The 12,437-nt window shown below is 40.7% G+C and overlaps 1 protein-coding gene across 12 annotated transcripts in view; it reads right to left on the reverse strand.

Annotated features, from left to right (window-relative positions):
* CDK8 (cyclin dependent kinase 8) overlaps positions 1-12,437 on the reverse strand; it is a 90,362-nt gene that overhangs the window by 62,815 nt on the left and 15,110 nt on the right. For 4 of the 12 annotated variants that reach the window (XM_074859943.1, XM_074859949.1, XM_074859941.1 and 1 more), the window contains 2 exons: positions 12,073-12,215; positions 10,816-11,027 (listed from right to left, as the gene is read on the reverse strand). The exons of 5 other annotated variants lie outside the window; for them this stretch is intronic. The gene's annotated coding sequence lies outside the window, so the exon portion shown is untranslated. The remainder of the gene's footprint in view (positions 1-10,815; positions 11,028-12,072; positions 12,216-12,437) is intronic. 3 more of the 12 variants (XM_074859944.1, XM_074859942.1, XM_074859946.1) reach the window with 1 other exon arrangement.

Below are 12,437 nucleotides of genomic sequence, written 5' to 3' on the forward strand. Positions count from 1 at the left end.
GCTGTATTCCTACCTGAAACACACACTTTCCCCTATTCATCGCTACCTATTTAATCTCTCAAATTATCAGGTCCCATCCAAGAGATTTTTCATGGGGTTCAGAGACAACCCACTGTTAGCAATAACCTTTCAAAACAGAGAAGAGAGAAAAAGTGGGAGATTAATGGACAAAATCTGAACACAGTTAATGAGGAGGAAGAACAAAACAGCAAGTGGGCGAGAGCAGATTTCAGTAAGAGGGCAATTAGATGGATTCAGCAAGATAAAAGAGGGGAAAAGATACAGGATCTGACACAAACAGGAAAAAAAAAAAAAAAAAGAGTAGGGAGGACAACAACACAAGGCATTAAAAAGCTTCCATATAATAAAACCCTAAAACTTCCCAGCCTGGCAAAGAAAGAGCCAGTGCTGACAACAGACTCATACATGGCCAGAACCAGGTGCAGGCAGGAAACAAGTTCTCCCTATTTCTCACCTTAGAGGAAAACAAGTTGCATAAAGCCCAAAAACAAGAAACCATCACGGTGTTAAGCATGTAATTGAGGTGTGCAACTCATGATGCCAGAATATTGTAGGCATCAAAAGTATAAACAGATTTCAAATCAAATTACACAAATTTATAGAACACAGGGGAGTTATGTACTCCTTCAAGAGCAACTACTGAACATAACCCCAACCTGCTTTCCAGCACAGAGATTTCCTATGCTGCTGATGGAAAAAGATACAGGGAAATTTTGTCAGCTAAAAATAATTTTACCCTCTATCTGCCTTAGCTAGCAATGCCTTGCGGCTGTTACTGCATAGCAATATGAAGCAAAATGGATTGGACTAGAGGTTATTCTCATTGCCCTATGTGCTCATCTACTTAGTTTTGAAGGTGTTTGGAGAGATCCCTATTTCATGAGAAGTGCTACCACACAACAGCTACTGTTAGAAGTATTTACCACCAACAGAATACAAAGCAAAAAGGGTCAGACTAAAGGTTATTCTCATTGCCCTGTTGCTTATCTGCTTAGATTTCAAAGTATTTGAAGGAGAATTCAGTATAACGAGAAGTGCTACCATACAACTGGTATTATTACAAGCATTTCTGCTAGCACTGTCTACAATGAAGCCTGTCTTACATTTAAGATTGTACAACTATTTTTAATTGGTCAAATTTTTGCCAAACTAAGTCTGGACGAAAATTTTCCATACCAGATGGCAGACTTTCTCTGGAAATTTTTAGAAAAAAAATACTTCAGCTGTTTCCTAGAACAAAACTGGAAGAACACACTTTCAGTTGTGTATGTTATCTCTTCTACAATCATTGCTTTAATGTTGAAATTTGACAGGGTGGTTTAAGAACGTACCATTTGTTCTCCTCAATACAATGGATGAAGAAAGATGTCTCTTAAAATTAACCTCACATTAAAAGGCTGTTAAACAGTCAAGACCCAAAGATCCCATGCCCAACCTTGCTCTGCCCTGAGAGCAACCGAGGGCTGTGGGGAATTAACCACTCGCTCATTTGCTCTGCCCAGGTGCTGCATGCAGGAACCAAGAGCAAGTGCCCTCTGCCCTGTCCTCAACCTACCCATGCAGTTGAGAGGAAATATAAGCATGGTAAAAAGAAGGAAAAGAAATTAAAAAGCCTTCCAAGACTTAAATTCTCTGAATTGTGCATGCACAGTTGAGATACAAAGCAGCAAACCAATTAATAACCCTCTCTAACATCTGTTCTACACTGAGGCTGGTAACACACCATGGCTACCCATTATACCATTAGCACCAGCTTTTCCGCTAACAGAAGTAGGAAAGTCCTACTTCTACCTCTGAGTCAAGCAATGATTTCCTTGGGAGCCAAGGGAAGTGGGGGAAATAACTTTTAAAGAGAATGATAAGAGTTTACAGAAGTGTTTTGAAGCCAAAAGGAAAGCCAGAGTGACCAAGCTTATTTTACACAACTTCCAAAAACATTTTGCCAATAGTCTGTTTAGAATTGTCAACACAGCCCAAACTGCTTCCCCATGATTTTGGATATGGGCAATTTCCTTCTCTGAAGATGAAAAGATGTTCAATGACAAGAAAGAAAAAAGCAAACAAGAAAAAAAGAAGGGAAAAAAAACCCCTGATTATAAACATCTTCCACAGCCAACTGTTGGTAACAAAATTGACCACTTAGAAGGAAGGAATTTAGTTGAATTATGCTTTGAGTCTTACTGTGCCCTTAAAATGCAAGCTGCTAACAGAGAGGTCCTGTTGGGAAAACCAGTCCACTTTCTCTGCTGCCTGGGAATGAGACGTTAAGTAACTTCAGCAGCTCCTTCACCTACCAGCAGGCTTAGAAAACCTGGTCAATCTGCAAACTTATTTTCATACCAATATATCATACTTCCCTGCACTTAAGTAGGCTGGCATCTTCAGCACAGTAATACTCCCCACTAGTAACAGGCAGTTGTGAGGGCAGTAAGAGTAAGAAAACTCACTTCGTACATGGCTGCTAGAAATATTGTAGTCACGTGCAAGCTACATAACCCTGTGTAAAAGTGTCATTTCCTCAGAGGGACAATATTAACATCAGAGATATAAACTTGAAAAAAAATGGGTAGCTGCAACGTAACTTCCAGAGGACTTTAACAACAAGAATAAATATACCTGCAAAATCACCATAAGAGACCATAACTATCTAGTTTCGTTCTTACAGCTTGAATAAACTAAAACCAAACATGCCATCTTTAAGAGAATTAAGCTATTACTATAATGCTGCTTCCAAATACTAGTTTTTTTAAAGTTCTATTGAATTTGAAAGTACAATGGCACAATAAGAAACATTCACTCTATCTGGAAAAAAAAAAAATCAAAAGGAGTAGAACAGATGCCTGCTGAATGCGAGCACGTTGCAAAGCTTTAGTATTAAAATGCCTGGTATTTCTACCCTTTATTTAGAAGGATACTTTAAGCATAAATATGTTCAGCAAGTGGGAGAAAATATCCTACACATGGAGAAAAAGGAGTCTTATTACATAAAAGGCAGTTTTAAAAAAATCAGTTCTACTGGTATTTCATCTCATATCATACAGTTTGCAGAAAAGTATTGGCACAATGCTATAGTATATCCTTTATTCAGATCACTAGATGAGTTTAAAATTCAGTTGAGCAATAAGAATAGCATAATAAAGTACCAAAGCCTTAAAATCAATGGTAATAATTCTAAATTTACATTACAGTTACAAAGATATTTCAAATTTAAAATTAACTGGTCACAATTTAGGAATAATTTTGTCTTTACAAACAAGGAAATGTAAAACTTGACTGCAGTTAAACATCTGAGGGAAATAGGCTCTACAGTCTTACAACTACCACAGGGAACTATAAACACAGCATCTCTTCTACAGAAAACTCTAAGGAATCTGCTAATTGTTTATGGTTCTTATTCCCTAAAGAATACAAGTCCTGATAATTAAAAGGTAAGCCTACCAATAAAACACATGTGTTTTGTTTTTTTTTTAATTCTACCCTTGAGAACTCCATTAACATCAATAGTAGTTGAAGTAACACATCCTGATTAAGCACAACTGTCTCACTATTGCTGGAGTGATTCTGCCACTGCAGTACTAACTCAAAATTCCTGAAAGCATTAAATACAGCATTTTGATTTTACTAGCAGAAAATGAATTTGTGCTGTAGAGCACCTAGATGGACACCAAGTAACTCCAAGCCCTAAATTGTACAACATGTGTAGAGTAGCCCATCTCTATTAACAGCAAAATATGGACACAAACTTTCTTACATGCTAGGGAGCCAGGTAAAGCAAAAAAATACTAAATCTTTATTACCTACCAGAATGTCAAGCAAGAAAATAGATGAATCTGAGGTTTTATTATAGTTTAAGTATCAGAAAAGCGTTCAACAGAAAAGATTTAAAATACAAATGAAGAGAAAGGTAACATGGAGTTAAACTCTGGCATTCCAGTTAGTTTTCTTTGTCTCTCCTCCCCTATGCATTTTAGTGAAATTTGTAACAAATACATGGACGCACTCCACAAGTAGATTTGAGATGGAAGGAAGAACTTAGCAAAACACACTGCTATAGGTTAGAATATGAAAATAAAACACTTATGACAGCAAATTGTAACATTTAGGAGACTTGACATTTTCACTTTGTGGCATCAACTCCTGCCTCCTACCCCAAGTCACAGCAGTGTTACTTTTTGGTTTTGTTTTTACATCAGACTTTTAAATAAATTAAAATCACCCTAGTCACACATGATATCCAGTGAAGTCTATTGGAAGAAGTAGTAATTCAGTTCTTTGGAAGCACAGTGAATGCACAAATGCAATTTTTGAAGCTGAAAGATTTTATACCTTTATACTAAATGCCAATGCTGTACACACAGCAAACACCTAAATACACACCAAAACAGTAAGTTGTTTTCTAGAAAGCTCATCAATATGAGGGCAGACTGGTACCCATTCAAATGATGACTTGGAAGAATAGAATTACTTCTGTTTTCTCTTCCAACACCACATTCATGGCACCAAAGTCTTGCCAGAATAAGATATTTATACCAGGAGTTCTATTTATTTTTGCATTTTGTACCTGCTGTCAATCCAGAAAATGGGTGGAGAACCAAGTGACCAAGGACACAAAAGAGGCTGAGATTCTCAGTGCCTTTTTGGCACTGACTTTCACATCACAGTCCACTTGCAGAACTACCACGTTCCCAAAGCTATTGGCACACTCCTGGTTAAAGGAATTAGAGGCAAACCAAATTAGGGACAACTTCAACAAACTGGACACACACGTAAGTCCATGTGACCAGGCTGGCTGCATTCAAGAGTGCTTAACCAAGCTGGCAAATGTCATTGCAAAGCCATCTGCAAAAGGTCATGGTGAACATGGCAGGTTCCTGACGACTAGAAAAGGGCAAGTATCAGGACCCTCTTTGAGAAGAGCAAAAAGGTTCAATGATATTATAGGCCAATCTGCCTAACCTCAGTCCTTGAAAAGGTTATGCAGTGAACCCTCCTGGGAAGCTATTTTCAGGCCCATGAAAGAAAAGATATGACTGGCAACAGCTGGCAAGGATTTTCCAAGAATGAGTTGTGCCTCATTAACCTGATTGTCCTATACAACAAGAGGACTAGCTCTATGGACAATGGAAAATACTGGATGTTACCTTGGCCTTAACAAAGCTTGTGACATGATCTCATAGTATAATCATAGCCAAATTAGAGAGCTTGGACAGCCTAACTACAGAACAGCTCTAAAAATCAATTGGACTGCCAGACTTAATTGGTTGTAATCAATGGTACAAATCCAACAGGCTGCCAGTTACTAGTACATGCCTCAGGGGCAGATACTGGGGCTGATATAACACCTTCATTTACAAATGGAAAACAGGATGAAAGTCATCCTCAGCCAATCCACAGATTATGCTAAACTGGGGACAATGGTTGACATACCAAGGAACTGAGCAGCTATCTAGACAGACCTCAGACAGGAAGAATAGGCAGACAAGAACCTCAGAAAGTTCAAAGACAAGTGCAAAGACCTGTCCCTAGTTTGGAATAACCCCACACAACTGAACACACTGTCAAGTGGGTCAAAAGCAGCTTTACAGAGCAAGACCTGAGGGTCTTGGTGGACAAGCTGAACATGACACAGCAATGTACCCCTGTGGCAAAGGGGTCCAAATCCTGGGCTGTATTAGCAAGAGTGTACCCAGCAGGTGGAAAGAAGCAACTATTCCCCTGTGTTCAGCACTGTGAAACTACATCTGGGAGTTCCATATTCAGTTTTAGGCTTTCCAGTACATGAAAGACACTGACATAATGAACAAGGCCAGCAGAGCAGCAGGAGTCTGAAGTACATGACACATAAGGAGAGGAGAAAGAGCCAGGTCTGTTCATCCTTCAGAGAAGGCTAAGGAGGGATCCTACCACTGCCTTCAGTTAGGTAATGGGGAGTACAGGGAAGGAGTCATACTCTTCTTGGAGGTGCCCAGCAAACTGGTGAGAAGCAGCAGTCAACTAGCAAAAAGAGAAATTTCAGTCACATAGCATGAAGAAAAAAAACCCCATGGCTAGTCAAAAAGTAGAAGAGATTTGACAGAATTCTTCATACTCAGAGATATTTAAAACTCAGCTAGGTAAAACCCTGAAGCAGCCTGAGTGAATTTCAAAGTTAGTCCTGCTTTGAGTGAAAGGTTGAACCAGATACCTTCTAGAGAACCCTTCCAACCTGAAGTATTCTATGTGGGATTGTAAAATGAACTACATTGTTTATGATTCACGTGAGACTGTAAGGAGTTTCACAGCTGTCTAGTACATTCATTATGTATTTTCAAGACACACAGCTAATTCCTAATACTGTTTTCCATGTCTGACAACAGTTCCAGAACTTCACTAGAAAAGAAACAGGGCAATTCTGGATGCATACATACATAACTTTGAGGACCATTTACTCGAAAGAGATTTAAAACTTCATTTTCAATGTAATTTAATTAGCACAAGGACACAACTTTGAATTTCATCTCTTACTGGAATAGTATCTTCCTTTATTCAATATTTAGAGTTTGTCCAGTATTTGCAATAGTAACTGCCTCTTAAAAAAGGAAATCATTCTATGGCTCGTTGTAAAACTAAAGCAATGCACAGATACTGGTACTTGTAAGCAGCATAAAAAAACCCCAAAGGTTACATTTTTGTGAAAAAGCCTTTAGAATTATATTTTTCCTCAATAGTATAATTATTGGTATCTGAACCTCCAAATCTTAGTATATCCTATAGATTATTTGTAAGGATGCCACACAAATTAAGAATAAATGCATTCTACCTACTGGATTTCAAGGACTTTCACATAGATTCCATAAACTTCCAACGTGCTTTGTGCTTTGACACAGAAAACCATGGAGACCTAACAAAACCCTTCCATCCCTAAAGGAAGTTGACTTATGTCCCCAAAGACCACTGCACCCTGGCAAGATCTGTATTCTAGACATGGATGCTAGAGCACTGTACTGGTTTTGGCTGGGATGGAGTTGGTTTTCTTGGTAGTAGCTCCTATGAGGCTGCATTCTGGATTTCTGACCAAAACCACACTGATTACACACCCGTATTTTAGTTGTAGCTGAGCAATGCTTACACAGTGTCAAAGTCTCTTCTGCTCCTCAGACTGCCCCATCAGCAAGTAGGCTGGGGTACATAAGAAGTTGGGAGGGGACACAGCTGGGACAGCTGACCCCAACTGACCAAGGCATATCCTTTATCATACAATGTTGTCCTCGGCAATAAAAGCTGTGGGGAGAAGGAGGACGGGTAGGTATTTGGAGTTATGGGATTTGTCTTTCCAATAACCATTACGAGCCCTGCCTTCCTGGAGATGGCTGAACACCTGTCTGTTGATGGGAAGTAGTGAATGAAGTGTTTATTCTGATTTCCTTGTGTGTGCAGCTTTTGCTTTACCTATTAAACTCTCTTTATCTCAGCCCATGAGTTTTTGCACTTTTACCCTTCCAATTCTCTCTCCCATCCCACTGCAGGGAGCAAGTGGCTGTGAGGGGCTGAGCTGCCTACGGGGGGTAAATCTCAACAAGCACATTCAAGATGCACAGCCTTTAGAACTGAAGAATGCACCAAAGTTTACTCAGGTTTACAGTCACAGTCCAACTGGGTGAGACTGAAAAAGTTTCAAATTGTAAAACATTTAAATGTGTGAAATCCAGTGGTTATCACTGCACACATTTAAATGTACAAAGCTGGAGAAGTATACCTGTGCAGAGTGAGATGTTAACAGTTCTGTGATGATAGAAGGTAACAGCCGAAGAGCAAAGATGATATTCATCAACAGAACATAAATTGTACAGGAAAAAATAACAACTTGGTACAAAGGCTGAGAAATTGCATTATAAGCACATGACTTCCCAGATATTTCCCACATTTTAGGTCTGCCCTGGTCTGACTGAGTGGCAGGGGGTTTCTGGGTAGCAAGGAGGGGGCTACAGCAGTGGCCCCCTGTGAGAAGCTTCTCTAAGCTCCCCCAGCTCCACATCAGACCCACCTTTGCAGCAAGGTCAGGCCAATTAGCAACAGTGGTCACTCCTCTGCAGTAACATATTTAAGAAGGGGAACCTGGCAGAAGTTGTAGGAGTTGTGAGGAGAAGATTTGTGCAGACACCAAGGTCAGTTGAAGGACAGAAGACGAAGTGGGGAGGTGTGCCAGAGCAGACTCCCCTGAATGAGGGGAGTCCGCAGGAGGTGAGACGGCAGGGCCGCCCCCCCGCCCCCCCCCCATGGAGGTGTGAGGTCTGATGAAGCCACAGTTAATGTCTCAACCATCCGGTAAAGAACTCTGGCAAAGGAGAGTGTTTCTATGGAAACACCGGGGCTGTTCAGGTAAGGCAGGGAGGTGCAGCAAGAGGAGGGGGTCCTGCAGAGGTGAGACCACATTTTTCGGAGGCTGAACTTCCCTATCTTGAGTGACTCTGTGAAGAGCCAATAGAGAAGCCGTTTTCATGAAAGGTCAAACAACAGTCACACCTGCAGGGAGGGGGGAGTATCTCCCAACAGCCCCCGAGCCCACCGACTCATTTCCAGAAGAATCTGAAGGTACAAACTGCACATGTACCAAAAGCAAGGAGAATTCTAGAAGCATAAACGGTGCATGATAATGAGTCCAAGTGCCCACATGGAGGAGGGGCAAGGAATTATAAAAGGGCACAAGTCAAAGCCCCAGGTGGCTGCACCCCACCAGAATTGGACCCCTAGGCTGGCTGGACCAACAATGGAACCAGGACTGGTGAAATCTTCCTTTTTGTCTTTCTCTCTCTCTCCTCTTTCCCCTTTTCTCTGCCATTCTTATTCTATATGCCCGCATATAAGGCAAGGCTTGTTTGGGCATGTTTGAGGCTTGTCGGGGTATGTTACAAGATCTGCCACTAGTCAGTGTCAGTCTAATGCCTGTTGCAGAGGATGCAAAGATTACTGACAAAGTTTCATGCCAGTTATCTGTTGTGAGTGAATAAAAATGGAGTTGTGTGAACTGAAGAATCCTTGGTGTTGTTTCACCTTAATCCCGACCTGGGAATCGGCAAATCTGAGTCATCCCAAGAAACTGGGATGTGACAGGAGGTCACCGGTGGAGCAGATGCCGATTTGCAGCCTGTGGGCAGCCCCACGCCGGGACAGGTGACTGCGCCTGAGGAAGGCCGGGACCCCGTGGGAAGAAGGCCCCGCTGTTGTAGTTCAGCACTGGGAGGACCCACACACCTGTGGGAGTGACTCATGTCCGAGTTGGTTTGTGGAGGACTGTCTCCTGTGAGAGGGGAACCGCGCTGGAACAGGGGAGCAATGCCAGAAGTTTCCCTGCCCCGAGGTGGAAGAAGCGGCAGCACTGACCGCACCCCATTCCCCACCCCCTGAGCTGCTGGAGGGGAGGAGGTAGAGATATTCTGAGCTAAGGGGTAATGGTTTTAAACTGACAGAGGGTAGATTTATTTTAGAGGTAAGGAAGAAATTCTTTTCTGTGAGGGTGGTGAGACACTGGAACAGGTTGCCCAGAGAAGCTGTGGCTGCCCCCTCCCTGGAAGTGTTCAAGGTCAGGTTGGACGGGGCTTTGAGCAACCTGGTCTAGTGGAAGGTGTCCCTGCCCGTGGCAGGGGGGTTGGAACTAGATGATCTTGAAGGTCCCTTCCAACCCAAACCATTCTATGATTCTGTAATATAATTTCCAGAAAGAGATTTTTCTAAAAATAATTAATTTTCCAAGGGCCACTTGTTGTGGGCTATGTTTTGTGACCAACCAAAAAACACATTTCAGTTATACTGGCTAAAACAAATTGGATAAAGCAAGACCAGAAGATAAACGTTAGCTCGAATTACTGCTTCTTCATTTGACTGGACTTAAAAACACTGATGAATGGGGTAGTCCTATAATATGCATTAAACCTACAGAAAATAGGTTAACATTATCTTCTCTATTATAAACTGCCTGCTATACAACCAAAGGACAACTGTTTTAAAAAGTTCAGATTTATTCAAGCCCAGAGTATTTAAATGTACTTACAACCAGCTTAAAGTTTATCCTATCATAGATTCTAGCTTGTTCCTTTCACAGAAGAAATCTGCCAAAAATCAGATAAAGACCCAGATTCTGCCATGAAAGCCTCTTATGTACTAATAAATTGAGAAAGGATCATGAATAATACGACCCTGTTGGAAAAGCTGGGAGTCCAAGCTACTTTGTCAGGGATTTCAGCTAAAAAGAATAGTTCACAACTATTCTCTCATCTACAAAGTTACCTGCGATAACTTTCCAGAAAGAGGTGAAGAGAATAAAGAACAGTTGGGCGTAGTTAATCTGCAGATGAGGATAAATACAGTTCATAAAGTAGTGTGACTTAGATATTTGTGCTTGCCAGTAGAAGCAGCACCTCACACCCATACTAAATGTGGCTGCTGGCACCAGTACATGTGTTACAGTTTCACACACTTCTAACAGTGCTCACTCCCAAAGGGGAAATTTCAGACTGTATCCATATTTCTACAATTGTAAGTGTTATGTTCTACTTCTCTGGCTTTAAACATGAGACATGCAAGAAAAATATGAATCAAAAAATGCATAGAAGCATGTTTAAAAAAATATGTAGTGAGCAACTGCCTAGAATCAGCTAGAGCTGGATCGGGAGCCTGCAAACAATAGGGCAGCCCTGCTGTACCAGACCTCTGCACACAACCAGGAGCAGAGCTACACTGGGCACAGGTTTCGAAGGACCTGAGGCAGTGGCTGGGAAGAGGGAGCAGCCAGCACACTCCCCTGGCAACACCACTAACCACCTCGGGAGTCAGTGCTGGTCTAGACCCACACAACAGCAGCATGGCCCCTGAGGAGCCACTGTCTTGTCCAACAGGTACATGTCCAAGGGCATGTCCTCATTTTCATAGGTGTTACTGATGTGCAGGGGCTCTCAAATGATACTGGTATGTAGCTATTATCAGGAAGACCAGCTACATCTTGCTTGGCTTCACAGAGAGAATATGACACACTGAAATAGAAAAAAAAACAGTGGAAAAAAAAAAAAAATCACATCCTTTATCTCCTTAGGTTCCTTTTCCTTCGTATTTAAACTAGAGATCTGCTAGAGTTAACTGTCAAAGACAGCTGGATAGACCTTTCATATGATCCAGAGCAAGCATTCCCATTAATACAGTCCTTAATTTTATAAAGACATGCCGTAGATTACAGCTACATAGATCCAAGTTTCAATCGATGCACTGTATGATCATGCTAGGTTTTGGTGAGCCTTAGAAGTGTCTGCATAGTCATATCATTAAATTTAAATAAATTGCATAACTCAGAAGTTGACAGAAACTTCATATTTAAATTTTGATTACCCTGCTGTTCTCTCCTTTCCCTCTTCCAAAGAGGTAACAAAAATATATTGCTATCTTAATGCTAGGCAGCGATTATCTTCAAGTTTGTCAGTAATTTCTAGCAGAATTAAATTTTAACTTAAAGGACTAATAGAAATATCGTATTTAAATGTAAATACCAAACAACCTAGAAGAAGAAAAAATTTAAAGACTTATCTCTGAGGTATTATTTCAACAAATTTGCATGGTTAGGGGTTTTTTTTCCTTTTAAAGATATGTACATAATGCACAAAAAAGCAAACAGGTAAAAGACGGCATATTCAGAAGCAGGACGAAAAGCCAGTTTATGCTCGCTCTTGATGCTATTAGCCCCCCTCCTCCTCAGAAACATACATTTTATCCTGAAAGAAAATTAATGCTTCAGCGTGACTAAGTCTTGTTAACACTTTAATATGCAATTTTTAGATACAGTATGTTTTAAGACAAAAAAACCTTTTACAAAAGGATAGAAGAGTACAAGGAACACAGTTTGTGACTGAAGCACGTTTCATGGACTTGGATCTAAATTTACAACATGTCATGTGAAAATAAAAAGCCGTATTACTCACCAAAACGCTAACACAAAGAAATTATTGCAGGGGAGATGCACTAACAAAACTGAATTTATTAAGAGTCTAACTTAGGCATTCATACTTTTTCCATCCCCAGAATACTTACAGGACATGGCAAGATGGCTGTGCCAGAAGAGCATCATTATTCTTATCAGATAGCAAGGCTTATGCTGAGAATATCTTCTACTTCAAAACAAATGCTTCAGTAATCAGACCTTATCATGGGTAAAGGAAAGGTCATTTCCACAGCTGGAGGAAAAAACATCAACAGCAAGCCAACAAACACTAGGGCTTCTGAGACAGCTGACACTATGTGGTGAACGGCAATTACTGATTAACTTACTTACTTTTGTTCTCTGATTTTTTTTTTTAAATTAACACCTTTTGCCACAACATGTAGTTTGGCGAGAAGTTCAAAGTAACCAAGTAAATTCAATGATAACACTGTACATGTAGTTCTTCTGATCTACG

This window comes from Strix uralensis, chromosome 2 (assembly GCF_047716275.1).
Source record: "Strix uralensis isolate ZFMK-TIS-50842 chromosome 2, bStrUra1, whole genome shotgun sequence".
Taxonomy (NCBI): Eukaryota; Metazoa; Chordata; class Aves; order Strigiformes; family Strigidae; genus Strix; species Strix uralensis.